Source organism: Nomascus leucogenys, chromosome 7b (assembly GCF_006542625.1).
Source record: "Nomascus leucogenys isolate Asia chromosome 7b, Asia_NLE_v1, whole genome shotgun sequence".
NCBI classification, from domain to species: Eukaryota; Metazoa; Chordata; class Mammalia; order Primates; family Hylobatidae; genus Nomascus; species Nomascus leucogenys.
In genome coordinates, this window is record NC_044387.1 from 4,320,126 (window position 1) to 4,347,500 (window position 27,375).

Genomic DNA, 27,375 nt, shown 5'->3' on the forward strand with positions numbered 1-27,375 from the left:
CCCAAAGTGCTGGGATTACACGTGTGAGCCACTGTGCCCGGCCCAAGGCTGTTTTTTTTTTTTTTTTTTTTTTTTAATTACTTGCATTCATCCTGTGGTTTCCATCCCAGCTTATGGCATCCTGCCCAGGGTATCACTCCCTCCCTCCTCACCTCCTGCCACAGCCTCCTCCCTCTCCCTTTTCCAAGGTTCTCATGCACGGCTGCCAGGTTCCTCACCTGGAGGAGAGCCCTGATCACCTCCTGTGGATGGGCTCTTCTCGAGCATGGCTTCCAAGTACCCAGATTCACAGGTAGGGAAACCAACCAGGGACAGGTATCACCCAAGGCGACACGGCTGCTCAGTGGCTGGGCTGGGCTAAGGTCAAGGTCTTCCTACACCCAACGCGGTGGAGCCCTTCCCACTTAGCCACCTGCCACCTTGCTTGGCTGCGCCACACCCCTTCAGGCCCCTCTGCAAACCTCAGAACCACCTACAGCTTCTGCCCGGGCCCTGAAAGCTGCCCGAGGGGGCTTTTTAGCAGCTAGATCAGAGCATATCCAGTCCCCTAAGAAGCCCTCGCTGGTCCCCATCCCATGGCCTTTCACACACAACACAAACCAGAGTCCTCACAACGGCCCCGGCCTCCACGAGACTGGTCCTGCCTCTCCCCTGGGACCTCCTGACCTCTTTCTCCTCCTCCTCCTCTCCAGGACACTGCTCGACTCACACTTCCTGGCTGCTCCTCCCATGAGCCCACCCTGCTGCCCTCCCTGTCAGGATACTCCCATCCTGATGTCTGCTCCACCTGCTCTCACCTGCTTCCAGCCCTTCCTCAGATGCGAGGTCCTGGTCACCACCTCAAGGAGGCTACCTTGGACCAGCCTCCTGGCGCCCTCACCCCTTCTGGCACCCTTGACCTACTCGCCTACCCTGGGCTTGCTCCTCCTACTGTACCTGAAGGCGGCTAAGTCACCAGGCCAGCTGCCCCATCACTCCACTCATGACCTGTCTGTCCCTGCCAGAGCATCAGCTCTCATAGACGAGGGTGTCATGGATTTTGTTCACTTATGTATCTTAGAACAATGCCTGGTACAGAGAAGGAGCTCAGTAAATATCTGGTGGAGTTTGAACCAGAATGCATGAATCTTCTCTTCATGTCCCCTAGCAAGCCCTGGACGCTGGCCAAAATAGATGACTCGGCATCTGCCAACCCCACCCCAGGCTTCCTGGACTCTGTACTTTTTTTTTTTTTTTCTTTTTTTTATGAGACAGAGTCTCCCTCTGTTGCCCAGGCTGGAGTGCAGTGGCACAATCTTGGCTCACTGCAACCTCTGCCTCCTGGGCTCAAGCAATTCTCCTGCCTCAGCCTCCCAAGTAGCTGGGATTACAGGCACCCGCCACCATGCCCGGCTGATTTTTGTATTTTTAGTAGAGACAGGGTTTCGCCATGTTGGCCAGGCTGGTCTCGAACTCCTGACCTCAGGTGATCCACCTGTCTCGGCCTCCCAAAGTGCTGGGATTACAGGTGTGAACCACTGCACCCGGCCCTGGCCTCTGTACTTTATCTTACTTCTTTCTGCCAGGAATACATCCCATTCTACACATTTGGGGGGCAGTACAGATGCCTTTCCTCCCCAAAGTGCTCAGGTCCCCCCAGGGGAAGGACTTTGTCCCTCCTCTGAATCATGACAGCTCTCATTGTGGGTATTGATATATGCCTTTTCTGCTCAACTGACCTGTAACTCTCGGAGGAAGAATTCTTGTCTGTCATCTTCCTCTCCTATACCAGGCAGATGTTCAATAAAAATTCACAGAATGAGTCTGACATTGGTGCTAAATTCTGAACATTGTTCCATCTTACAAAAACTCAAATCAGGACTGGTGCAGTGGTCCCTGTAATCCCAGCACTTTGGGAGGTTGAGACAGGCTGATCTCTTGAGTCCAGGAGTTTGAGACCAGCCTGGGTGATATGATAAAACCCCATCTCTAAAAACAAACAAAAAATTAGCCTGGTGTGGTGGTACACACCTGTGGTCCCAGCTACTTAGGAGGCTGAGGTGGGTGGATCATTTGAGGCCAGGAGTGAGCCAAGATCACACCACTGCACTCCAGCCTGGGTGACAGAGTAAGACCCTGTCTCAACAAAACAAAACAAACAACTCCCACCCCCCTGCCACCAAAAACACACTTAAATCATTTTAAGTAATGGACCTATGAAAAAGAGCCTGTATATAGTACAACTATTTAAAGGACAAGCCTGGTTGCAGAACAAATGTTTTTCTAAAAAAAAAAAAAAAAAAAAAAAACAAAGATGAATGCAACTTAAAGTGACGAGAATGCCAATGGAACAGAAGCCAGCAGTTTAAGAGGAAAACTGAATTTTCTTGTTAAAAAGTAAAGTTCCTGAAGTGCATCCCGTGACAGCCTGGGAGGGAGTGCATTGAACAGTTTTCAGGCCATTTAAACTGTCTATAGTCAGCTCTGTAAAGTCCATATCATTCAAGTAAACATAGTCAGGATACCTACATGTGCTTAGTGTCAGATGTCAGTATCCCTTGTGTGACACATGAGGCCTTTCTTAAGATGACTGACACCTTCCCAATACTGAGTTGTCCCTTCCATGAACATAGTATATCCATCTATTTATTTGGGCTATATTTAAGCTCTCTTAATAACATAATCAGTTTTCTGAGTAGAGATCTTACATATCTTTTTCAGATTTATTCCTAGACATAAATACATTATAAATGTAACTTTTAATTAATAAACTTTCTTATTTAGAGCAGTTTTGAGCTTACAGAAAAACTGAGTGGAAAGTACAGAGAGGTCTCATATACCACCTCACTCCCACCACAGTTTCCCTGTTATTAACATCTGGCACTGGTGGCCAGGCGTGGTGGCTCACGCCTGTAATCTCAGCACTTTGGGAGGCTGAGGCGGGTGGATCACGAGAACAGGAGATCGAGACCATCCTGGCTAGCACTGTGAAACCCCGTTTCTACTAAAAATACAAAAAATTAGCTGGGTGCGGTGGCAGACACCTATAGTCCCAGCTACTCGGGAGGCTGAAGCAGGAGAATGGCACGAACCTGGGAGGCAGAGCTTGCGGTGAGCGGAGATTGCTCCAGCCTGGGCAACAGAGCGAGACTCCGTCTCAAAACAAACAAACAAACATCTTGCATTGGTGAGGTACATTTGTTGTCACTGATGAGCCAATATTGACATATTATTGCTAAGTGAAGTCCACAGTTTTCATTTTCACTCTTTGTGTTGTACATTTTATGGGTACATGACAAATGCCTAATAACATGTATTCATCGTTACAGTACCATACAGAATAGTTTCTCTGCCCTAAAAATGCCGTGTTCCACCTATTCATTCCTCTTCCCCTCCCCATGAGCCCCTGGCAACCACTGATGCATCTTTTTACTGTCTTCATAGTTTTGCCTTTCCCATAATGTGTAGCGTTGGAAGCAGACAGTAAGTAGCTTTTTCACTTTGAGTTCTTTCAGGTATACAATATTTTCGATAATAATGTAAGTGGTATTATTTGCCAAAATGTTTTCCAAAGTGGCTATCATTTTACATTCCCATCAGCAGTGTATGAGAGTTCTTATTCCACATTCTTATGCATACTTGGTCAGACTGCTTAATTACAGCCACTCTTGTGGGTGTGTAGTGATATCTTTCTACCAAGAGAGATGTCTATGAACTTGCATTTCCCTAGTGACTAATGAGTGAAAGGCACATGAACATCTTTTCATGTGCTTGCTTACCCTCCATTCAAACGACATGCCCATTGTTGAAGAGTTAGTTCATCTTTCGCCCATTTTTATTGTGTTGTTTGACATCTTATTGAATTACAATAGTTCTTTATATAATCCATATCCAAGTCCTTTGGCAGATATATGTTTTGTAAATATTTTCTCTAAGTCTATGGCTTGACTTTTCATTTTATTATTACTATTACTCCTCGTTTCTGATGAGTAAAAGTTTCTAATTTTGAGGATGACTAATTTATTAATTTTTTCTTTTATAGTTTATGCTTTCTTTCTTTTTTTTTTTTTTTTGAGATGGAGTCTTGCTGTGTCGCCCAGGCTGGAGTGCAGTGGTACGATCTCAGCTCACTGCAAGCTCCGCCTCCTGGGTTCACGCCATTCTCCTGCCTCAGCCTCCCGAGTAGCTGGGACTACAGGCGCCTGCCACCACATCCGGCCAATTTTTTGTATTTTTAGTAGAGACAGGGTTTCACCGTGTTAGCCAGGATGGTCTTGATGTCCTGCCCTCGTGATCCACCTGCCTCAGCCTCCCAAAGTGCTGGGATTACAGGTGTGAGCCACCGCACCCGACCGCTTTCTTCTTTAAGAGACCGAGTCTTACTCTATGGCCCAGGCTGGAGTGCAGTGGCATGGTCATAATTCACTGCAAGCTTCAACTCCTGGGCTCAAGTGATCCTCCTGCCTCAGCTTCCTGAGTAGCTAGGACTACAGACATGTGCCACTGTGCCTGGCACAGGTTTTTTTTTTTTTTTTTTGTAAAGACCCACTCTTGTTATGTTGCCCAGGCTGCTCTCGGACTCCTGGCCTCAAGCTATCCTCTCACCTTGGTCCCCCAAAGCACTGGAATGACAGGTGTAAGCCGGCATACCTGGCCTAGTTAATGCTTTTTAAATCATGTTTAAGAAATCTTTGCCAAACCCCAAATCACTAGAATTTTCTCATGAATGTTTTCTTCTGAAGGTTTTATAGTTTTAACTCTTTTTTTAACACACGATCTCCCTTTGTCACCCAGTCTGGAGTGCAGTGGTACCATCATGGCTCACTGTAGCCTTGACCTCTCTGGGCTCAGGTGATCCTCCCACCTCAGACTACTGTGTAGCTGGGACTACAGGTGAGTGCCATCATGCTCAGCTAATTTTTTGATTTTTTTTGTAGAGACGGTGTTTCGCTATGTTGCCCAGGCTGGTCTTGAACTCCTGGGGCCAAGTGATCCACCTGCTTTGGCCTCTCAAAGTGCAAGATGACAGGCATGAGCCACTGTACCGCGACGGTTTTAACTCTTACAATTAGGTCTATGACTCATTTCAATAATAATTATATGACATAACACATATATAATATGATATATATTACATAATATGTAATATGATATATACTATTATCACATAATAGTATAATATAATGATAATAATTATGAGTTTGTAGTGCTATGAGCTGAGGGTTGAGGTTCTTTTGCATATGGCTATCCAGTTGTTCCAGTATCATTTGTTGAAAAGATTATCTTTTCCCCACTTAAATGACTTGGCACTTTGCTGAAAATCAATTGACCATATATGTGTGGATCTATTTCTGGACTTGCTATTCTGTTCCATTCATCTAATTGTCTATTTTCATATCAATACCATACTGTTTTGATTACTGTAGCTTTATAATAATTCTTGAAATCATGTAGTCTAAGTCCTTCAATTGTGTTCTTCTTTTTCAAAGTTATTTTAGCAACTCTAGGTCCCTTGCATTTCCATATAAACTTTAGAATCAGGTTATCAAATTCTACAGGTAGGCATGCTGAGGTCTGATTCCGATTGCTTTGAATCTGTAGATCATTTTGGGAAGAATCGCCATCCTAATGATACTGAGTCTTCTGATTCAAGAGCATGTTATAACTTGCCATTTATTTAGGTCTTTTAAAATTTCTCTCAGCAGTGTTTTGTAGATTCCAGTGTACAGGCCTCGCGCATTTTGTCTCTGAGCATTTCATAATTTTCATGCTTGATTACTTTTTTTTTTTTTTTTTTGAGATAGTAGTCTTGCTCTGTCACCCAGGCTGGAGTGCAGTGGTATGATCTCGGCTCACTGCAAGCTCTGCCTCCTGGGTTCAAGCAATTCTCCTGCCTCAGCCTCCCCAGTAGCTGGGATTACAGGCGCCTGCTACTACATCCAGTTAATTTTTGTATTTTTAGTAGAGATGGGGTTTTACCATGTTGGCCAGGCTGGTCTCAAACTCCTGACCCCAAATGATCCACCTGCCTCAGCCTCCCAAAGTGCTGGGATTACACGCATGAGCCACTGCAGCTGGCCACTGACTGAAATTTATGCATAATGGAACTGTGCAAAGGGAGGAAAGCCTGCATTTGAAAAATTGTCCTTGAAAATAATTAGAGGCCTAGGATGAGGCTCTGTTCCTCCAGAAGGATATTCACTTGCTTCTGCCAGGCATTTGAGGTCCTTGCAGTCTGAGATCACCTTAATCCAGTCTCAACGACTGGGCATAGCTAGAACTGGACTTCAGTCCTTGATTAAGCTGATCTGTTTCCACGTCACCTGTACTCCTAGGATGGAGCTTTTTTGGGTCCCAATCCAAAGTTTGGAATGTTTACCAGGGTCTTCCCTTCTAGCCCCTCAAAAGTGCCACTCAGGCTCTTAGCTGCTCCTTTCATAAATTGGCCAACACCCCAGGGACACAATGGCCCCAAATGTGAAGTTTCCATCTTCTCCAAACCATGGCCTGGCAGTTCTTCACTATCTTGTAAACTCTCCAATTCCTCCACATATGTTTAAAGATTCTGTCCACCTTTGCCAGTTAACTTCCAAACTACTGAGCCACTGTCAGAAGTGCAGTTCCCTGGCTGAGTGCGGTGGCTCACACCTGTAATTCCAGAACTTTGGGAGGCCAAGAGCAGGCAGATCACCTGCGGTCAGGAGTTTGAGACCAGCCTGGCCAACATGGCCAAATCCCATCTCTACTAAAAATACAAAAATTAGCCAGGTGTGGTGGCAGGCGCCTGTAGTCCCAGCTCCTCGGGAGGCTGATATGGGAGAATCACTTGTACCCAGGAGGCGGAGGTTGCAGTGAGCTGAGATCATGGCACTGCACTCTAGCCTGGGCAACAGAGTGAAACTCTGTCTCAAAAAAATAAATAAATGAAAATAAATAAAAATTTAAAAAAGAAATGGAGTTCCTCATCTTAACATCCTCAAACCATCCCAAATTTATCAGCCCTACATTTTGAAATAGCTACTTGTCTCATTATTTTTTTACTTCCATAGCTACAAAGAAGTAATTCTGTAATCTTCAATAAAATCCATAGACTGAAATAGGAAAACAATTACATTTCTATCCTTAATGTTTTCCTCATATTCAGACATTACCCAAATAATAAGTTTCTCATTAAAACACTAATAAAATTTTCAAACAAAAAACTGTCACCGTTTAATAAGCACAATAGTGTAGATTTAAGTGGAGAGGAAGGCTTCACTGAATACCTCCTATGATGGGCCACCTTCTAGCAGCTAAGGGTGCAGCCGTGGAGAAAACAGAGAAACATCTCTGTCATCATGGAGCCACCATTCTAGGGAGGGAATACGGGTGGGAAACAGACAAATCAAGAAAGTTCATGTACCGGCCGGGCGCAGTGGCTCATGCCTGTAATCCCAGCACTTTGGGAGGCCAAGGCCGGCGGATCACCCGAGGTCAGGAGTTCGAGACCAACCTGGCCAACATGGAAAAACCTCATCTCTACCAAAAATACAAAAATTAGCTGGGCGTGGTGGTGCATGCCTGTAATCCCAGCTACTTGGGAGGCTGAGGCAGAAGAATTGCTTGAACCTGGGAGGTGGAGGTTGCAGTGAGCCGAGATCATGCTGTTGCACTCCAGCCTGGGCAACAAGAGTGAAACTCTATCTCAGAAAAAAAAAAAAAAACAATTTACTGTATGTAAATTATATCTTAATAAACCCGAATTTATTTATTTATTTATTTTGAGGCAGAATCTCACTCGTCACCCAGGCTGGAGTGGCGCGAGCTCAGCTCACTGCAACCTCCCTAGTTCAAGGGGTTCTCCTGCCTCAGCCTCCTGAGTAGCTGGGATTACAGGCGCTCACCACCACGCCCAGGTAATTTTTTTGTAGTTTCAGTAGAGACAAGGTTTCACCATGTTGGCCAGGCTGGTCTTGAACTTCTGACCTCATGTGATCCGCCCACCTCAGCTTCCCAAAGTGCTGGGATTACAAGCGTGAGCCACCGCACTCGGCCAGCCTGACTTTAAAAAACACCAATACAAATCCTCAAACCCATCTCCATGGCCGGTTTCTTGGGAATTAATAGAGAGTGGGGAGTCAGCCGTGGAAGGCTGGCAGCACACATCCTTGTCACTCCCACGGGGGAAAGCAGTGTGGGTGACTTCTCCAAGGACATCAGGGAGCCAGCCCTGCTCTCACTTGATGCAGCAGGGCCCAGGAGCTCCAGGCAGGATGTGGCTGTCTCCCTCCCCACCAGCCCTGGCTGGGGCAAAGCATGACGTGGCTGCCCTGGAAGGCACAGACCACTCATGTCACATCGCTCTGGGAAAGGGGCTTCGGGAAAGGCCTGCATTTATCTAGGGAATCATCTACCTCTCATTTCTATCAAACCAAATGGAGTCAAGCTCGCCACAGCCGGGAGCCTGCTCTTCCTGCTCCACGGCTGCTTTTCAGGGAGCGACTGTCCCGCTTATGTGACTGTGGTGGAATCGTGGCCATGAGGGCTCATCTGCTTTTCAGGCTGGAACTATCAGTGACAGAGCAAAGGCTGAAGCCATAACTAGCAGGCAGTGTGTCTTCAATATAGGTCATTAGATGTATGATTAGAGTTAATAATCACCTAGGATTTAAATTCTGCTAACCTATGTGGGTCAAAAGGAGTTTAACTTGAGCACTTAATGCCTTTAAGATCATAATCAGGAGAACTAAAATGAGCTCTCGAGTTTCTTGGATAATTTGTATTCACTCTTTCCTCTCCTGGACTTGGTTCTTTAGTGAAAGGAAATTCCGAAGTTTAAAGACAACCACATCTGGAGCCGCACATTCCGTTCACTGGCAGGTGCTGCACACATGCCCCAGCGACCCCTGTGACCCTCTGTCCCCGCTCTTTCCCCTCTGCGGGCTGCTCTCAGTTTCCCTCCGTGCCTCTCCTTGAAGCTGGGAGTCTGCCAGTTAAGCGATGCAGTGGTTGGTAGTGGCAGGGAATCATGCCTGCTGTTTTCCACAGCAGGACAGCCCCTGGCACACAGTACATGCTCAGTAAATATTTGCTGAATAAATAAATGAACTGAGGAATGAATGACTGACGTATGCCCCTAATAGCTGCTCAAGTGAAGGCAGAATTCGTCAAATCAGTGACTCAAATGCCGTAGGTTATCTGAAGGACAAAACTCCTGCCTCTAGTTTGGGGGAGCAGCAAGGAAGGCTTCAGGAAGGAGGTGGCATTTAAGACTTGAGGAATCTCAAGCGGTGGGTACCCGGCAGGAGCCGCAGGCTCCCAGAGCCAGTCCTGAAGCACCTGCCAGCAAGAGGCTCCGGGTTCAACCATGAGTGATGAGCCAAAGATTCTGGCCTCACGGGGTCTAAGGGAGAGCCGCTGTCACCAAGCCACCACTTGAATAAACACTGCCTGAGTGCATCGGAGGATGCACTCAGGTGTTACAAGTACCTGCATCAGCGTACAACCCCGGCAGGTGGTCCAGGGAGCCTTCCCTAAGAGTGAGTTTAAGCTGAGGTCTCAAAGGTAGAGGTCACAGGGGTGCGAGGTCTCAAAGGTAGAGGTCACAGGGGTACGAGGTCTCAAAGGTAGAGGTCACAGGGGTACGAGGGTAAGGGAGTGTGTCTCCGGCACGCCCAGTGCACGAGAAGAACCAGAAGGGGCTTGTGTGGAAAGCGTGTCGGTCCGTCCCTGGAATGTCAGGCCCATGCCCTCCTATCAACCTCTCATCCCATAAACATTGGATGGACGGGACAACATTAAGATGGGAGAGGCAATGATAAGCAAGGAAGCACCTACCAAGCTCCCACTACCTGCCAGGGGCAGCAATCCAGAGAAACTCTAGCATGCACCCCTCTTGTAGCTGAGGGAAACTGAGCCACAGGCCAGCATCTGAGAGCTGCTAAGTGGTGGGTGAGGACCCTGCACCTTGTCCTGCCTTTGATGTCCCCCACCCCAGCCCTAGCAGGAGGCTGGCAACTGAGACCGAAAAGGGTCGCCAGGGTGAGGGGAGGGGAAAACGCAGGACAGCCCAGAATCAGACGCACTGAGCGTGACGGCCTCCGGGAGGGCCCAGGTGACATCTGGAAGGCGGGTGGGTGACAGGTTTCAAGCTCACAAGGGTGATGGCGATGTGCAGGGGGCCTCGTGGAGCCAGAGGGGGTGGGGGCATCCAGAAAAGCACAGGGATCGAACGCTAGCGCGGAAAAGGGAACGCCGCTGAGGGCTCTGAGGAAGGCGCACACACACAGTCGGAAAGTCCACATCTGCTCACCTGGTCCTTTGATGATTTAATTTCACGTGTATAAAAATGATACCTGGTGGATGGAAGTGTTACACCTTAGGCTAGAATCTCATCTTTTTTTCTCTCAGAAGAAATTAATTCCTTTCCTGAGTTCTAATTTTTATTTACTTATTTATTTATTTACTTATTATTTTCGAGACGGAGTCTCGCTGTTGCCAGGATGGAGTGCAGTGGCACGATCTCGGCTCACTGCAGCCTCCGCCTCCCGGGTTCACGCCATTCTCCTGCCTCAGCCTCCCGAGTAGCTGGGACTAACAGCCATACCACGCCCAGCTAAATTTTGTATTTTTAGTAGAGACAGGGTTTCACCATGTTGGCCAGGCTGGTCTCGATCACTTGACCTCGTGATCCACTCATCTGAATTCTAATTTTTAATTGTTCCTTCTTTTCTTTCAGAGGCTTCCTCCTTGAAGAGTCTACAACAGACCTGATACCATAATTGGGCATACATCCTTCTGAAAGCCCTTCTAGAAAATGATGTAATCTACTAAGAAAGCCCACATTTGAATTCATTCATTCCAAAAGCAGTCTCTGCCCCCTTCCTAGGTTTTGAGCTGTTTTTATGAGTCCATGGAAGCTGCCATGGTTTTCTCTGCATCCATGGCCGTATTTTCCCTCTGGGTTCTTTTTTCTTTTAAGTCTTAAACCTCTATTAGTATTAAAGATCGTCAGCTGTGCTTGAGTGTGGTTAAATATTCACTTTCACTTAGACTTCTGACCTAGACCCTAACAGCTAACCTTGCTAGATTCATCTAAGTAAAGGGAATGCAGCAGGAAAAAAAGCCAATCATTTTTGGTTTCCAGAGTGAAAGAAAAATACCGGGCTGGACATGATGAATCACACCTGTAATCCCAGCACTTTGGGAGGCCGAGGCGGACAGTTCACTTGAGCCCAGGAGTTTGAGACTAGCTGAACGTGGCTAAACCCCATCTCTACAAAAAACACAAAATCTAGCTGGGTGTGGTGGTGCGCACCTGTAGTCCCAGCTGCTCAGGAGGCTGAGGTGGGAGGATTGCTTGAGCCAGAGAGGTGGAGGTTGCAGTGAGCTGAGATCGCGCCACTGCACTCCAGCCTGGCGACAGAGTGAGACCCTGTCAATAAATAAATAAACAAACAAACAATATTGGGCCAGGTGCGGTGGCTCACGCCTGTAATCCCAGCACTTTGGGAGGCCACAGCAGGCGGATCATGAGGTCAGGAGTTTGAGACCAGCCTGGCCAACATGGTGAAACCCCATCTCTACTAAAAATACAAAAATTTAGCCAGGCATGGTGGCACCTGCCTGTAGTATCAGCTACTTAGGAGGCTGAGGCAGGAGAATCGCTTGAACCCAGGAGGCAGAGATTGCAGTGAGCCGAGATCGCACCACTGCACTCCAGCCTGGGTGACAGAGTGAGACTCCATCTCAAAAACAAACAAACACCAATATAGCTTTCCTATATTGGCACCCTGCTAAATACTCTTCACATTCTCTGTTCCCATGTGAAGCCTGGGACTTTGAAGGCATCGCTACTGCTCTGAATTGAAAGCTTCCACTTACAGCATTCTCCTGGAAGGATCCCCGCCGACTGCCACCCTTAGCTGGGAATGGGAGCCTGCTCCTCTGGGTCCAGTGCACCAGCCCTGGATCCAGTGCACCAGCCCTTCGCTGGCGGTTCCAGACGGTGGTTTTCAGGCTGCTGCAGCCGTGGTCGGAGTCTTCCATTCACAGCTTGTGATCGGAATCTCTGTCCCTACACTACTTCTGCGTGTACACAGCTTCTTGCCTGGGTCTGGAAACCTCTTCCTTGGCTTTGGAGGAATTCACTAGGCACCCACAACCCACCCTCGGTGCCATTGATCGTCACTTGTCACGCACGTTCTTTGAACCCTGTTAGTGCCAGCTTTTTCTCTCAAGGATCCTTGGCTTCAAACATATTTAAATACCCTCTCCCCTTCATGCCTCTCATTTTCCAAAGCCTTCTTCCCAGGATAGCACTCTCCTTTGAGTCCCACCTTCAAGATCTTCGCATAATTGAACTTAAAAAATGCCCTCTTTCAGAACACCTCGCTGAATAGACTAGATTAGGCTTATTTTTATGATTTGAATATTACAACAATTGAGTGCCTTCCTTTCTGGAAAAGGCTCTCAACAAAGCGAGTTTTTCTAAGGAAAGAAGAGAATGAAAATCGCGTTCTAAACTTTTGTGCACTTCTGATTGCTTGCTTGTGAATCACAGAGGAGCCGCGCAGAGATGGGAAGCCCAAGCTCCCTGGCCTGTATCTGGTGACAGGTTCTGTAACATTTGTCAAAGAGGGGGGAAAAAATGACAATCGTACTACTCAAGCAAAATACTCTGCTTCACGAATTGTAAAGTCCAAGGACACTGTCAAAAGGTCAAATACTGCCCTGTTTGTTTCTATTACAAATAACTTTCACATACTAAGAGATGATTCCAATTTAAAGCAAATTTCTAACTTCTCTGAACATTTTTTTCTTTAAACATCATTTGTGTTAATTTCATCCCCAAGGCACAGATAGAAAAACAGAAGCCAGGTGTGGTGGCTCATGCCTGTAATCCCAGCACTTAGGGTGGCTGAGGCGGGCGGATCACTTCAGGTCAGGAGTTTGAGACCCAGCCTGGCCAACATGGTGAAAGCCCATCTCTACTAAAAAATACAAAAATTAGCCGGGCGTGGTGGCACATGCCTATAATCCCAGCTACTCAGGAGGCTGAGGTAGGAGAATCACTGGAACCCGGGAGGCAGAGGTTGCAGTGAGCCGAGATCGCGCCAGTGCACTCCAGCCTGGGCAGCAGAGCGAGACTCCGGCCTCAACACCCCCTACAAAAAAAAGAGACACTATCCCAGTTGTCAAGCTGTCTTATAAAATGAGCTAAAATGAGACTGCAGTCTAGAATTTATCAAATTTACTCAGAATCCTAGGCAGAGGGCAATATGTTCCTCATGTTAGCAGCCCACTCGATGTTATTTTGTTCCATGTGGAAAACCGCCTGAAAATGCTTCACAAAATTCATACCATTTAAACATCCCTATTACCATTTCTTCCATAGATAATAGAAGAAAACTTGTTTCAGATCATCAAGATTTGCATGTCACTTGATTAGGCAATCTGTATTTTACAAGCCATATCGCTGAATTATAAACACGCATTTAAATTCTCACGTAAAGCTGACCACGAACTTCTTAGAAAGGGACATATCCACATGTTGACCTCTAAATAACTGGGTCTCTTTTACTGAAACTTGGCAATTTGTCACCTTGGTGTGGTTATCACATAACTGCAGACGTATTCAGTTACAAATGGATGCAAAAAAACTTGGGGCCTTCTGAGATGTGCAGTGGTGCGATCTCAGCTCACTGCAACCTCCGCCTCCTGGGTTCAAGCAATTTTCCTGCCTCAGCCTCCCAGTAGCTGGGATTACAGGCACCTGATACCACGCCTGGCTAATTTTTGTATATTTAGTAGAGACAGGGTTTCACCATGATGGCCAGGCTGGTCTCAAACTCCTGACCTTGTGATCCGCCCACCTTGGCCTCCCAAAGTGCTGGGATTACAGGCATGAGCCTCCGTCCCTGGCCTCACTCACTCTTAAAAATGAAAAATGAAAAATGAAAGGGGGTGGGGGAGCTTCAATATCCTGCTTTAATACAGCCTCATCTCAAACCATTCCTATGAGGCTCATAATCTTGGAAGCCATTAGTCCTTCTGTATTTGCCTTCCTAACTCTTACTATTCAAAATGATGCTCTTTCGAAGGTTGGCTTGCGGTCTGTAAGTTAAAAGTATAAAGCAAGTAAATCTGAATAGAAATCTTCACTCCTCTCTATCTGCAAATCTCTTAAAATGAAGCAAAATAAAAGCAGTCCGATGAGTCCTGCCTCCTGGAACACAGACGATATTTCATCTGAGTTTTCTCCAATTTCTCCTGGGAATATTTTAACGTCACAGTCACAGCAGGAGAAGGACCCTCACCTTGTTAAATATCAGTGCTGCTCAACTCACTTCCCTTTCACCATACCCCTTCCCTATGAAGTCAGTTGTTTTGAATTTAAATCCATGATCTTGCAGAAAGAAAGAGGATTTTATTTAAATAGATCCTCAGGTCATCTTATAAAAATTCTATTTAATCCATAATATACCCCAAACCTAGTGCTGATTACGAAGAGGACCATTTCAGCGGCAGCCCTCACCTTCCTAACACCACTGTAGTGGGAAGTACATATTGGACATCTGGAGGAAACACCTGCTCCCTACAGAAGGAAGAAGGGCTCTCTCTCAGTCTAGGTGTGGGGGAAGCTGCAGAGGCCTGGGGCAATTTCGCTGCGGTGGGATGGAGCGGGCCATCACCCCTAGGTGCGGCTGTCTGCACTCCTGTTTAGGTGTCTCCCGCCGTTCAGCCAGCTCCCACCTACATCTCAGTACTGTGGTGACCACGGAGGCCCATCAATACATTCTTCTTGAATTAAATTCTATTAATCATGTACTCATTCAATGAACATTTACAAGTACCTACTCAGTTTACACGTCTAGTGGGGCAGAAATAAATAAGACATCCTCTCTGCCCTCAAGGAGTTAGACTCAGTGAGGACAGTCAGACTAACAGGAACAGGGGTGCAGGCAGCACCGGGTCCTGGCTTGATGGAACTGTGTCCGGGCATGGGGAGATTCACTGGGCCTGCATTTCAGCAGATCCCTCTTCAAGATGAAGAGGCCTGGTCCAGGTATGCCATGGAGTTGGAGTAAGAGCAAACACAAGGTGTAGCCCTGCCAAAACCTGAGGTCACAATCACCTTCAAAACACACAGGAGGCTGGGTGTGGTGGCTCACGTCTGTAATCCCGAGACTTTGGGAGGCTGAAGCGAGTGAATCACCTGAGGTCAGGAGTTCAAAACCAGCCTGGCCAACATGGTGAAATTCCATCTCTACTAAAAATACAAAAATTAGCTGGGCGTGGTGGTGGGTGCCTGTAGTCCCAGCTACTCAGGAGGCTGAGGCGGGAGAATTGCTTGAACCCGGGAGGCGGAGGTTGCAGTGAGCCAAGATTGTGCCACTGCACTCCAGCCTGGGTGACAGAGCGAGACTCTGTCTCAAAAACAAAAACAAAAACAAACACAAACACATAGGAACCACTTGTAACAACTTTATTGTGGAATCCAACTTACAAGGGATGTGAAGGACCTCTTCAAAGAGAACTACAAACCACTGCTCAATGAAATAAAAGAGGATACAAACAAATGGAAGAACATTCCATGCTCATGGGTTGGAAGAATCAATATCGTGAAAATGGCCATACTGCCCAAGGTAATTTATAGATTCAATGCCATCCCCATCAAGCTACCAATGACTTTCTTCACAGAATTGGAAAAAACTACTTTAAAGTTCATATGGAACCAAAAAAGAGCCCGCATCGCCAAGTCAATCCTAAGCCAAAAGAACAAAGCTGGAGGCATCACGCTACCTGACTTTAAACTATACTACAAGGCTACAGTAACCAAAACAGCATGGTACTGGTACCACAACAGAGACATAGATCAATGGAACAGAACAGAGCCCTCAGAAATGATGCCGCATAGCTACAACTATTTGATCTTTGACAAACCTGACAAAAACAAGAAATGGGGAAAGGATTCCCTATTTAATAAATGGTGCTGGGAAAACTGGCTAGCCATATGTAGAAAGCTGAAACTGGATCCCTTCCTTACACCTTATACAAAAATTAATTCAAGATGGATTAAAGACTTATATGTTAGACCTAAAACCATTAAAATCCTACAAGAAAACCTAGGCAATACCATTCAGGACATAGGCATGGGAAAGGACTTCATGTCTAAAACACCAAAAGCAATGGCAACAAAAGCCAAAATCGACAAATGGGATCTCATTAAACTAAAGAGCTTCTGCACAGCAAAAGAAACTACCATCAGAGTGAACAGGCAACCTACAGAATGGGAGAAAATTTTTGCAACCTACTCATCTGACAAAGGGCTAATATCCAGAATCTACAATGAACTCAAACAAATTTACAAGAAAAAAACAAACAACCCCATCAAAAAGTGGGCAAAGGACATGAACAGACACTTCTCAAAAGAAGACATTTATGCAGCCAAAAAACACATGAAGAAATGCTCATCATCACTGGCCATCAGAGAAATGCAAATCAAAACCACAGTGAGATACCATCTCACACCAGTTAGAATGGCCATCATTAAAAAATCAGGAAACAACAGGTGCTGGAGAGGATGTGGAGACATAGGAACACTTTTACACTGTTGGTGGGACTGTAAACTAGTTCAACCATTGTGGAAGTCAGTGTGGCGATTCCTCAGGGATCTAGAACTAGAAATACCATTTGACCCAGCCATCCCATTACTGGGTATATACCCAAAGGACTATAAATCATGCTGCTATAAAGACACATGCACACGTATGTTTATTGTGGCACTATTCACAATAGCAAAGAGTTGGAACCAACCCAAATGTCCAACAACGATAGACTGGATTAAGAAAATGTGGCACATATACACCATGGAATACTATGCAGCCATAAAAAATGATGAGTTCGTGTCCTTTGTAGGGACATGGATGAAACTGGAAAACATCATTCTCAGTAAACTATCGCAAGGACAAAAAACCAAACACCGCATGTTCTCACTCATAGGTGGGAATTGAACAATGAGAACTCATGGACACAGGAAGGGGAACATCACACTCCAGGGACTGTTGTGGGGTGGGGGGAGGGGGGAGGGACAGCATTAGGAGATACACCTAATGCTAAATGACGAGTTAATGGGTGCAGGAAATCAACATGGCACATGGATACCTATGTAACAAACCTGCACATTGTGCACATGTACCCTAAAACCTAAAGTATAATAAAAAAAGAAAAAAGAAAAAAGAAAAAAAAAAACAACAACTTTATTGTACTGGTGGAGAACTCTCACTTGTATATTCCAAAATGAAAACCAATTTTGGTGTGTAAGGGGTATGGTAGCATGTTGCTTTCTGAAAGCCTTTGACAAATCCTAAAATGGCCACAGTGAAAACAACACAGGTATCAGACCCGGCTAAGTGAGAAATGCAGGAGCCAGCGGTATGTCCTCCTTCTTAAGACACCTCCTGAGATGCGCAGTTTTTTAAGCTGCCACTTCACAACCTTTCAGAGAGGTGGTATGGAGAGGAACTTCATTTTCTGATGAGAAAGCAGCAGTTTAAAGAAGGGAACAAAGGTCTCCAGGCCTGGCAGGCAGCAGCTAAGGGGCTAGAATCCAAATCTCATGATCAATGACCTAATACCTTTTCCACTATATCAAGCTGCTTTGCAGATACAAAGCAAAATTTCCAAATTTCCAACCACTTTTACCATATGTGAGCCTCAAAACAAACGCTGCTCAGCTGCAAAGATAACCATGATAGGGTGAGACCTAGCAAGGAGTAAGTTCTTTTCTTTTCAAATGCATAAACTTTCAAGACACCATAATATCACTATTAAAAGATGCTAATTAAATATCTTAAAAGCAAAGAATGCACACACCTCTGAGTAACGAGCAAATCCGGTCCTGTCTGAAAAATGTGCCTGCATGGTGCTCCTTTCCACAGAAGCTCAGTGCATGCAAGCGGCAGAAATACTTGGAAAAAGAAGCACATTCTTTTAAACATGGGCCACTGGAACAGCTAAGGCTTTCTCCTATTTGATTCTTACCTTAAACCCATCTTATCACCAAGTTGAAAATGTAAATTCTGTGCCCAAGTTTCCCTAACCACATGGCCTTAAAGGTGATCTAGCTTCTTCTGTGCAATTCATTAGGCTGAAATGACAGACATAGCACATTTCTACCCCATAGTCAGAAACTATACCTTTTTAAAAAGTATCTACAGCTGGGCGCAGTGGCTCACACCTGTAATCCCAGCACTTTGGGAGGCCAAGGTGGGTGGATCACCTGAGGTCAGGAGCTTGAGACCAGCCTGGCCAACATGGCAAAACCCCGTCTCTACTAAAAATACAAAAAATAGCCAGGTGTGGTGGTGGGCACCTGTAATCCCAACTACTTGGGAGGCTGAGGCAGGAGAATCGCTTGAACCCAGGAGGCGGAGGTTGCAATGAGCTGAGATTGCGCCATTGCACGCCAGCCTGGGCAACAAAAGCTAAACTCCATCTCAAAAAAAAAAAAAAAAAGAAAAGAAAAATGGACTCTATGCCAAGCTACCAAAAGCAAATAAAAACAGAGATTCTCAAGTTCCAAAAAAGCAGCAATTAGGTCACAACCTCTAACTGCAATGTTACAAAATTAGCACAAACGTTAAAGAAAAACCACTGACTACTTGGAAGTGAAGACACTTATCCTATTTGCCATTAAAAATATATCCATGCACACACAGAAACCAATAGAGCAAAAAAAGAGAAGAAAAATTGGCATGTTTCAAATATATTTATAATGAGCAAATACATATTTTAATTAATGTGGTTTTTTATTTTTAAAGAAAGACCCCTTAGGCCTGGGGCAGTGGTTCATGGCTGTAGTTCCAGCACTATGGGAGGCCGAGGCAAGAGGATGGCTTGAGCCCAGGAGTTTGAGACAGGTCTGAACAACATAGCAAGACCCCGTCTCTGCAAAAAATACAAAAATTAGCCAGGCCTGGTGGCGTGTGCCTGTGGTCCTAGCTGCTTGGGAGGCTGAGGTGGGAGGATCACCTGAGCCCAGGGAGGTCGAGGCTGCAACAGGCCGTGATCATGCACCTGCACTCTAGCCTAGGTGACACAGCGAGACCCTGTCTCAAACATGAATAAATAAATAAAATTAAAAAGACTACTTAAAGATGACTACATAAATATTTATTTATTTTTTGAGACCAGGTCTCACTCTGTCACCCAGGCCGGAGTGCGGTGGTGCCATCTCAGTCACTACAATCTCCACTTCTCAGGCTCAAGGGTTCCTCTCACCTCAGCCTCCCAAACACGCCACTGCACCTGGCTAATTTCTGTATTTTTAGTAGAGGCAGGGTTTCGCCAGGTTGCCCAGGCTGGTCTTGAACTCCTGGGCTCAAGCAATCCATCCCCTTCGTCCTCACAAAGTGCTGAAATCATAGGCGTGAGCCACTGCGCCGAGGCTACTTAAATATTTATTAGAAAAACAGACTCTCCAAAACAGCACGCAAGAAAAAGAACACTGGCCACCAATTACTAAAGAGTAAGATGTCCCGGTAAAAATAGGTTCTTCATCTTTTACCATGATGAGGATTACCTTTAAGTTTCTTTTTTATATTCTGGTATGAAAATCAGTTTCATGGATTCATGCTTGTCTTGTTCAGCACTGCGGACAGTAGCCCACAGCAGCTACTCAGTAAACATTTATAGAAGGACTGCATTAAATACATACACATATATAAAGAGATTGGCTAAATATTATTGTATCTAAACACAATGGGATATTATATAGACATTTCAAATGATGCGGAAATGTTTTTCACATAGAAAGATTTTTCATAACCTAAATACTCGATAAAGCAAGTTACAAAATAGTTTATAAAGAAGACACATTTTCTCTTTCTTCTCTGTCTAGTTCTCTCTCTCTCATATATACAATTTTTTTTTTTTTTTTTTTTGGAGATGGAGTCTTGCTCTGTCACCCAGGCTGGGGTGCTGTGGTGCCATCTCAGCTCACTGCAACCTCCACCTCCTGGGTTCAAGCGATTGTCCTGCTTCAGCCTCCTGGGTAGCTGGGACCACAGGCGCCCGCCACCATGCCCGGCTAATTTCTGTATTTTTAGTAGAGACAGGGTTTCACCATATTGGCCAGGCTGGTCTCAAACTCCTGATCTTGTCATCTGCCCGCCTCAGCCTCCCAAAGATTACAGGCGTGAGCCACCGCACCTGGCTGATACACAATTTTTAAAACTCTGTTCATAAGTTTGACAAACAGGAGCTAATGAAAACCACTGCAGTATTCGATGATTATGGCATGTCTCTTACTTCACATTTAAGATGTCAGAAAAGGGCCCGGCGCGGAGGCTCGCACCTGTAATCTCAGCACTTTGGGAGGCCAAGGCAGGCGGTTCACCTGAGGTCAGGAGTTTGAGACCAGCTCGGCCAACATGGTGAAACCCGCCTCTACTAAAAATACAAAAATTAGCCGGGTGTGGTGGTGAGTGCCTGTAATCCCAGCTACTTGGGAGGCTGAGGCAGGAGTATCGCTTAAACTCGTGAGGCAGAGGTTGCGGTGAACCAAGATCGTGCCACTGCACTCCAGCCTGGGTGACAAGAGCAAAACTCTGTCCCCCCAAAAAAAAGATGTGGGAAAAGAAAGAAAAAACATTTTTTCTAACGTCAATTAGTTAATTAATTTTATTTTATTTATTTATTTTTGAGACGGAGTCTCACCCTGGCGCCCAGGCTGCAGTGCAGTGGCACAATCTCAGTTCACTAAAACCTTCACCTCCCAGGCTCAAGCGATTCTCCTGCCTCAGCTTCTTGAGTAGCTGGGATTACAGGTGTCTGCCACCAGGCCCAGGTAATATTTCTATTTTTTTGTAGAGACAGGGTTTCACCATGTTGGCGAGGCTGGTCTCGAACTCCTGGCCTCAAGCGATCCACCCACCCCGGCTTCCAAAGTGCTGGGATTACAGGAATGAGCCACCACACCCAACTTGCCAGTTAGTTTACTTTTGCTTCAGAGTTGCACAGGTCATCATCAGCCCCAGTGTCCCTGGTCTCTCATGGATGGTGACCACACAAATTTGTATCATCTGGCCCGTTTCTTCAGCCTACCCCTGGCATGTTCTGGCATGGGTCTATCTCAACAAGCCATCTGCTTAATATTCAAATCAAAATACAAACAGCTCAGAGACAGTACACTACTTGTTACCAGTCAGTGTGGACATCCCAAGGGTCTGCTAAGCACTCACATTTCTCAAAGTTAACGTTATCAAGTTTTAAATTATACAAAACATGCCTGCCATGAAGCAATGAAATTCCTAGCAAAACTCACACAGTAACTCAGAACTTCAGAGTGAATCCTAGGCCAGGCACGGTGGCTCACACCCGTAATCCCAGCACTTTGGGAGGCCGAGGCAGGTGGATCATGAGGTCAGGAGTTCAAGACCAGCCTGGCCAAGATGGTAAAACCCCGTCTCTACTAAAACTACAAAAATTAGCTGGGCGTGGTGGCAGGCGCCTGTAATCCCAGCTACTCGGGAGGCTGAGGCAAGAGAATCGCTTGAACCCCAGTGGCAGAGGTTGCTGTGAGCTGAGATCAGGCCACTGCACTCCAGCCTGGGTGACAGAGCGAGACTCCGTCTCAAAAAAAAAAAAAAAAAAAAAAAGTGAATCCATGCACATGTATCTTACTTTCAGTCTGAAAACGTATCTAACCTTGCATCACAAAGTAATAACCCCCAGATTGCTGGTCTGTAGTGCAACAGAAGTAAACACTGAAAACACTTAAATATTTCCATCTGCAAACAGTAAATTAAACCTTCTATTTACCTGTGGTGACAGCTTCTCAGTTCTGAGCTTGTCTTGCCACAAACTGTGACTCCACAGAGCAGACGGGGCCCTGAGCTTCAGCCTGGCAGTAAGAAGGTGAAGGAGGAAGTGATTACGGTTGTTCTCTGGATGCCCCCCAACTCTTCACCTTGGAAGAGGAAAGTCATGCTGACCCTGCCCCGCAACTACACGGGTGTCGCAGGGTCCTTCCCAAGAAAATCCTGTGTCCTTGCCCTGACCCAGTTCCCCAAGGCACCCTTATCCCAAGGAGGCTGGGAGAGGAGGGGCCTCCCTGGTTTCCTGGCAGGGGTCGGCCAGGGCGGCTGGGGCTGACGTGGGCGTGCAGCCCCGGAGGTCCCACGAAGCCCAGGCCATTGGACAACTGTGGGTTTTTCTTGGAAAGAATCCTGAGGCTTGGAGCACACTTCCTAACTTTTAAAAAAGACTTCAGCGAAGCTCAGGCGTGCAGTTGTGCCCTGTTGGGGTGCGTGAGGGGGCAGGGCCGACCCTCCTGACTTCCACTGGCACCACCCCGCGCCCCTCCAGCTTCACTCGCACCACGCGGGCCGCGCAGCTCGGGACTCCGGAAAGACCTGGGCGCCCGACCCGCAGCGGCCCCGACCGGGAGCGACGTGGCGCGGCTTCCGCAGAGAAGCCACCCGGCCCAGCGCCTGTCCGGGGTCGCCCCGCCGCGTTGGGGCACAAAGTGCGAACCGTTCCTCAAAGGTGGTCGCAGCTGGAGGAACAAACACGCGCGTCTCCGTCCGACAGCAGCAGCCGGGCGCACCCACCCAGGGTCGGTCTGTCCGGGGCCCGGGTTTCCTCCCCTCGGGGATCCCTGGAGGTCTCGGAAAGCACCCTCTGAGTCGGGGACGCCCCAGCTCCACTGCGCCGAGGAAAGGGCAAGTCCCGATGTCCCCGCCCGTGGGCCCTCCCTCCGAGGGGACAACCCGAAGATCCAGAGTCGCTGCGGTCCCCAGACCCGACCTCCGCGCAGCGCCAAACCCCAGGGACAGCCGCGGACTCTGGGGTTCCGGGCAGGCCTCCAGCGCTAGGAGGGAGGCCGAGCTGGGCCCCGGGATCCCTCGCACGAGTTCTCGGTGTGTGTCCTCGCTCATCGCCCTCAGGTCCCCAGCCGCGCACCCCGGGACCCCGGGTCCCTGGGACCCCGAGACCCCGAGACCCCGGGCCCCGCGCATGCGCCGCCCAGCCCCTGCCCCTCCCCCGTCCGCCGCCCTACGGGTCCCGGGACCTGGGAAGCCCGGACCGCGGACCCCCCGCGCGCGTTCCCGCCCGCCCGCCCCCGGGCACCTGGGCCGCGGTCCGCCGCCTGCCGGTCCGTGGGGCGAACGCCGAAGGAGGCGGCGCCGGGCAGGGCGCTAGCGGCCACCTCCGCCCCCGCCGCCCGCTGCCCCCGCCGCGGGGCCGCCGCGTCCACGGCCCATGCCCGGCGCCGCCTCCGCGCGTCCGTGCCAGCCGCGCCCCAGCGACACGCACCGCCCCTCGGCCCGCCCCCCGCCCCGGTCCGCGCGAGCGAATGTCCAGAGGCCCGACCCGGAAGCCCCGCCCGCCCCGCGCGCCCCTGGCCCCCGGCCTCGGCCCCGGGACACACCCCCCGGAGGGCGGCGCCCGATTGGCTGCTCGCGGTGGGCGGGGCCCCGGGAGCGCTCGGCGGCTCCCACCTAGCGCCTGGCGGCAGCTGCAGCCAAGAGAAACTGAGGCCGGAGAGGTGGAGGGACTGTCCAAGGTCACCGACGGGACACCGCTGAGCATCGGCGCCCCTGCAGCCCGGCGCACCGGGGCGGGGCTGAATTCGAGGCGGGGACGCGCGGCCGCGGTGCGGGTGGAGGTTCCCGCCGGGCGCCCGTGCCACGCTGGCGAGTCCCTCCTGCCTCCTCGATGAGCCCGGCTCTGCTACTCTGTGCGATGAGCCGGTCTAGACCCGGGACCCGGGACCGGGTGCCCTTAAGTCTCAGAAGTGCGTAGGGTGGGAGGCGGCCCGGAAAGGACCTTGTCCCTAGAACCCCAGGATGCAAAATAAGGAGAAGGGGAAGGCGAGCTGGGAGGACAAGCAAACAGGTGGCGGGAGGTGCCAGGGCGGTGTGGCGGGCGGGGGAACGAGGAGGGTGAAGGGCAACGCGGACGGGCTCGGGGAGGCGCCGCCAGCTCCGACCCCACAACCCCACCCCTCTCCAGCAGCCCAAGAGCCATCCCTGCCCCTACTCCATGCGCTGGGGAGTGAGGGGCTGACTTTGTGCCTACGCAAGGCGCTGGGACTCTGCTGGCGCAAGGGGAGGTCGCGGCCCAGCGGCCAATGGCGAGGAGTAGGAGAGCGCCCTGCAAAGCCGCTTTGTTCGCGCCGTGACGCCCGAGCTCCCGGAGCGGAATGCACAAAGCCCCTGGGTGCCCGCACATCAGGGCTCCCCTCCTCGGGAACGCAATGTGTGCTATGCCCGCTGCGCTGCCTGCCCTCCACTGCCAGCTGCGCCTGCCACTGTGCTATTTGTGGCAGCGGGCGCCCAGGAGGACCCACTCCGGAAAGGAAACACGGATCTCATTAGGCAGGGGAACTGGAGACCAGGCGGGAACTGGCCCTTTCGCAAACTTCTCTTAAACTCACCCTTGTTGATTAGCCAGGCACCTATGGTGAACTTTGCCCCACTCTCCAGACACCCACATATCCTTCCCACTGGCACACTGCAACCTCACCTTCTCTTGCACATGTTAGCCAGCAATAGCTAACATTTATGTTATGTTTCAGAGTTTACAGGGTGGCCCGTACACGTAATATCCTGCATATCTCGTGGGGTGTGTAGGCAGCCACATCCAAGCTTGTCATCCTGTTGTGTTTGGTGAGGGAAGCTGACCCTGGGCTGCCCACGAAGAGCTCAGGGGCTACATCCTCATGAGGATCTCCGGGCTCAAAGACATTACCTGGCATACCTATATCCCAGGCTCTCAAGGACCAGGGTCCACACAGGTGTGTTGGCTTCTTTTCCCAGATGCACCACCCAGGTCAACCAGGTGTTGAAAGACCTAGTGAACCTTCTCATGAGCAAGGACAAAGGTTATGTGGGGATCTGCAGGTGGTCATGTACACTCGGCAGACACAGAAAAGTGATATTCTTGGGTTTTTTGGGGCTCCCAAGGTTTTAGGGAGAGAAAACTTGTTTTTCATCCAAGTGTCTCAGAAATAAGCATTTTCAATCAAATGCTGTCAGCCGGTCTCCCGCAGGCGTCCTGAGGGTAGAAGCAAGTTCAGGACTCTTCTCTTAGGAGTATCCTGGCCAGAAACAGCGCCATATCCACTGGCGCCCCTGGGAGCAGGGGTGGTAGGTTTGTTTTGGGAAACCACGCTCAGATGAGAGAGATGAAGCAATTTTCTGTTTGCCACGAAGACCTTGTCACACACGCAGCATGGGAGCAACTGTCACAAAGGGCACACCCTCACCCCCATTCCCAGCTCCAGGAAGTCTCTCTTTACCTTCTTCAGTGCTGATGAAATGAGGGCCACACAACAGAACAGAAACACCGCTGGCGCAGGGACTGAGTAGAAATCTGTAACTTTGAGGACAAATCAGTGCTCTTGAAAATGTCTCTGAGCACCACCTGTTTCCTCTCTGGAGCCTTAGTGACTACTGGGAGCACCTGGTGCATATGGATCTTAGTTCATAGCTACCATTTATGTGGTGACAATGCTGTCTCAGGTCCCTTTTTACATTTTCTGATCCGGAAGATGTTCTGAGGGTAATTGTTACTGTGCCCACATTACAAGATGGAGACTGAGGCACAGAGAAGCCCCATCTGCACTGGGTCCCCCAGGCCAGTGGCAGGGCGCAGGACGGAAGGCAGGTCTGTAAAGCCCACGTCTGCCCTGCTGAGCTGCTCACTCCTGCAAGTGCTGACCTGCCAGCCAGCCAGAGAAGCCGAGGCTCTCCGACAGCCTCAGGGAAAGAATTGGGAAGCTGGGAATTCAGAGGGGAAGGGGTTGCTGGAGGTGGCAGCCTGGAGTGATAGGGCTTGGCCGCTCAGTACTGGGCAGCAGCAGTTAGACCCTGAGTGCTGGGAGCAGGTGATGACAGTCATCTGTGTTCAGGGACCCAAGTGCTTTCCCTGACCCTGCCAGGGTGAAGCTTCTCCTACGGGCCTGGGGTCCAGGCTGGAGTCTGTTTGCCATCCAGGGCCTGCAAAGTTTGCTGCTGGCTTGCCCTCTGCTGATGTGCAAAGCTCTCTGTCAAGGGGGAGTGTGTGCTTCCAGGGTGTCATCCGCCAGGCCAGTGGCCTCTGAGCTCCTGGAAGCGTGCCTGCAGGTCAGGTGGTAGAAGTCCACCGGGACAGGGGCCATGGGCTGAGAAAGGGAGGGCTCACTGGCAGCGAGCAGGGAGCTGCTTGGCAACCCGAGGCTAGACCTCGTCGATGAGGGCCAACCATGGGCATGTCCTTGGTTGCCATCCTGGTACTGACAGCAAAACCCTATGGGTCCAAGGTAACGAAGTATTGTCATACTAGGGGACAGAATCTACAAGAGTCCCACAAGGCAGCTGTGCTTATGCCCATCTTACAGATGAGGAACGAAGGGCCAGGAATGGCAGCACGTGGCCAAGGTCCCCAGCAGGGAGTGAGAACTCTCGCGAGTCCCAGTCCATCAGCACCTGGCCCTGGGTACCCTGGGGGTTCGGTTGTCTGTTGCAGAAGCTGTCTGTTGGCTGATACAGCAGCCTCTGGCAGACTCAGGAGCCCAGGGTCAAGGATCAGATTTCCCTGGTGGCTGGTCCTGGCCCCACAGCTCCAGGGGGTGGCAGCAGCATGTGCAGAAGCCTGTGGCAGGAGAGAGGGGCCACATTCAAGGAAAGAGAGTGTGGAGATGGCACAAGGTGGGCAGAGCTGGGCAAGGACATGGCCAGGCAGGTCTTGCAGCCCAGTAGGGAGTTTAACTTTGGTCCTAAGGGCTGCAGGACACCTGTCATGGAGGGTTGTCAGCAGAGGCATGACTCCATCAGATTAGCACCAAGTGCTGCATGCTACGTGTTAACCAGTGGTCACAGCTGAAGTGGTGGGGAGGGGCTTATGTTGTGCACCCATTCTAGCTTTGCAGGATCTGGAAGCTTCTGCAGGTCCAGAAACTGCTGCTGTCATGACACTCTACCCTTTGATAATTAACCAGTCCCCAACTTTGCAGCAGGCCCCATTTGACATGGCTCAGATGTCTGTCTCTGTAGATCTTGAGAAGACCAGGGCAGCCCACCTGCAGCCGCACTGCCTCCCTTCTTTGCCCCTCCAAAGGGACAGGTGCGCCCCTCGTCACACAGGATCCAGCTCCAGGGCTAGATCATGGATGTCATTTATCCAGTCCAGGACATGGAATGGAAGCTGCAGGACCCCTGCCTGTGTCGTGCGAGTGCCATGGGAGTCTCACTGCAAAGCGTGATGTGTAGATAGATGGATCTTTTCTTTTCTTTTCTCTCCTCTCCTCTCCTCTCCTCTCCCTCCTCTCCCCTCCCCTCCCCTCCCCTCCCCTCCCCTCCCCTCCTCTCCTCTCCTCTCCTCTCTTCTCTTCTCTTTTCTGTTCTTTTGGAGATGGAGTCTTGCTCT

At 49.1% G+C, this 27,375-nt stretch overlaps 1 protein-coding gene across 2 annotated transcripts in view; it reads right to left on the reverse strand.

Annotated features, from left to right (window-relative positions):
• PPARA (peroxisome proliferator activated receptor alpha) overlaps positions 1 to 23,208 on the reverse strand; it is a 94,163-nt gene extending 70,955 nt beyond the window's left edge. For both annotated transcript variants that reach the window (XM_030815368.1, XM_030815369.1), the window contains exons 1-2: positions 23,095 to 23,208; positions 21,784 to 21,865 (exon numbers count right to left, since the gene is read on the reverse strand). The gene's annotated coding sequence lies outside the window, so the exon portion shown is untranslated. The remainder of the gene's footprint in view (positions 1 to 21,783; positions 21,866 to 23,094) is intronic.
• Positions 23,209 to 27,375: the final 4,167 nt, after the last annotated feature.